This window comes from Micromys minutus (genome assembly GCF_963924665.1).
Source record: "Micromys minutus genome assembly, chromosome: 16".
Taxonomy (NCBI): Eukaryota; Metazoa; Chordata; class Mammalia; order Rodentia; family Muridae; genus Micromys; species Micromys minutus.
In genome coordinates, this window is record NC_137985.1 from 33,473,018 (window position 1) to 33,476,089 (window position 3,072).

The window sequence follows — 3,072 nt, forward strand, 5'->3', positions numbered from 1 at the left end:
GTATTTCTTCCAGTGAGTATTTTGTTCCCCCTTCAAACAAGGACTCAAGAATCCACACTTTGTCTTCCATTCCTTTTGAGCTTCATGTGGTCTATGAATTGTATCTAGGGTATTCTGAGCTTTTGGGCTAATATCCACTTATCTGTGAGTGCATACCATGCATGTTCTTTTGTGAGTGGGATACCTCACTCAGCATGATATTTTCTAGTTCCATCTATTTGTCTAAGAATTTCACGAAGTAATTGTTTTTAATAGTTGTGTAGTACTCCATTGTGTAAATGTACATTTTCTGTATCCATTCTTCTGTAGAAGGTCATCTGGGTTCTTTTTGCTTCTAGCTACTATAAATAATACTGCTATGAATATAGTGGAGCACATGTCTTTGTCATATGTTGGAGCATCTTTTCGGTATATGCCCAGAGAGGTACTGTAGCTGGATCCTCAAGTAGCACTCTGTCCAGTTTTCTGAGTAACTGCCGGACTGATTTCCAGAGTGGTAGTACCAGCTTACAACCCCACTGATAATGGGGGAGTTTTTCTCTTTCTCTGCATCCTAGCCTGCATCTGCTGTCACCTGAGTTCTTGATCTTAGCTATTTTGACTGGTGTGAGGAGGAATCTCAGTATTGTTTTGATTTGCATTTCCCTCATGATTAAGCATGTTGAGCATTTTCTTAGGTACTTCTCAGCCATTTTGTATTTCTCAAATGAGATTTCTTTGCTTAGCTCTATACCCATGTTTAAATAAGATTATTTGATTGCCCGGAATATAACTTCTCGAGTTCTTTGCATATATTAAGTATTATCTCTCTACTGGATGTAGGATTGGTAAAGTTTTTTTTTTTTTAATCTGTTGGTTGCAGTTTTGTCCTGTTGACACTGTCCTTTGCCTTACAGAAGCTTTTCAATCTTATGAGGTCTTATTTGTCTTAGAGCATAAGCCTCTGGTGTTCTGTTCAGGAAATTTTCCACTGTACCCATGTGTTCTAGGCTTTCCCATACTTTCTCTTGTACTAGTTTCAGTGATTCGGGTTATATGTGGAAGTCCTTTATCCATTTGTACTGGAGCTTTGTACAAGGAGATTAGAATAAATTGATTTGCATTCTTCTGCATACCGACATCAAGTTGAACTAGCTCCATTTGTGGAAAATTTTATCTTTTTTTCACTGGATTGTTTTAGCCCCTTTGTCCAAGATCAAGTGACCATAGGTGTGTGGGTTCATTCCTGAGTCCTCAGTTCTGTTCTATTGACCAACCTGTCTCTGTACCAACACTAAACACTTCTGTACCACTATAGCTCTGTAATAGTGCTTGAGGTCAGGGACTGTGTTTCCCCCAGAAGTTCTTTTATTGTTGAGAACAGGTTTTGCTATCCTGTTTTTTTGGTGTTGTTGTTATTACAAACAAATTTGTAAATTCTTCTTTCTAACTCTATGAATAATTTAGTTTGAATTTTGATGGGAATTGTCTTGAATCTATAAATTTCTTCCTGCATATGGGCATTTTTACTATATTTCCCCTGCCAATCCATAATCATGGGAGATCCTTCCATCTTCTGAGGTCTTCTTCAATTTCTTCTTTACGATTTGAAGTTCTTCTCATTGAGATCTTTCACTTGCTCATGAGAATCATACCAAGGTACACTATATTCTTTTTGACTATTGTGTAGTGTGTTGTTTCCCTATTTTTTCTTTGCCTGTTTATCCTGTGAGTAGAGGAAGGCTATTGATTTGAGTTAATTTTATATCCAGCCACTTTGCTGAAGTTTTTTTTTTATCAGCTGTAGGAGTTCTCTGGTGGAATATATAGTTTCACTTTAGTATTCTATCACATCATCTGCAAATAGTGATATTTTGACATTTTCCTTTCCAATTTGTATCCCTTTGACATCCTTTGTTGTCTAATTGCTCTGGCTAGGACTTTCAGTACCATCTACGATAAATAGGTAGAAAGAGAGTGAGTAACCTTCTCTAGTCCCTGATTTTAATGGGATTGCTTCAAATTTCTCCCCATTTAGTTTGATGTTGGCTACTGATTTGCTGTATATTGATTTACTATGTTTAGGTATTGGCCTTGAATTTCTGAACCTTCCAAGATTTTGAATATGAAGGTGTGTTAAGTGTTTTTGAATTGATATTCATAAGAGAAATTGGTATGAAGTTCTCTTTCTTAGTTGTGTCTTTGCGTGTTTTAGATATAAGCATAATTATGGCTTCATAGAACAAATTTCATAGTTTTTCTTTTGTTTTTATTTTGTGAAATAGTTTGAACAGTAATCAGTATTAGGTCTTCTTTGAAGCTCAGATAGAATTTGGTACTAAACCCATCTGGTCCTGGGATTTTGGAGAGGTGACAGACTTTTTTATTGGATATTTTCTTTATTTACATTTCAGATATTATTCCCTTTCCCCCAATCCTATGATCCCCTCCATCACATTGCCTCTATGAAGGTGCTCCATCTCCCAACCACTCTCTCCCCCACTCAGTGCCTTAGCATTTTTCCCTACACTGGGAAAATGAGCCTTCACTGGCTTCTCCTTGGTTAAGAGACTTTTAATGACGGCAGCCTCTATTTCTTTAGGTTTTATGGGACTGATTAGATGGTGTATCTGTTCCTGATTTTACTTTTGTTCCTTGTATCTTTCTAGAAAATTGTCACTTTCATCCAGATATCCTAGATTTGTTGAATTTTATTATATGTTATTATGCATTGTGCTGAAATGACAGACTAGCACATTGTTGAATAGTTAGTATATAGTGAACAGAAGTTTATTTGGCTCAAGTGAGTCAAGTCTGGTCACTTGAAGTCCAGAAACCTCCTCTGGCATGGTGCTTACTCACTGACTGTGCTTTGTGAACTGTCTCAGATAAAAGACCTAGAAGCAAGGCACTAGATTATATATCCACCTTCTGTGTTTAACTTTTATTGTGCTGGTATCTAGAAAGTATTTTATTTTCTTTGTTTTTGGATTGGAAGGATAAACACACCCTGTGATAGTATAATTTGTGGGTAAGACCACAGTTGACTGTTTCACAGCAATGACCCAATATAGAGAAAACCTGACTACTTGA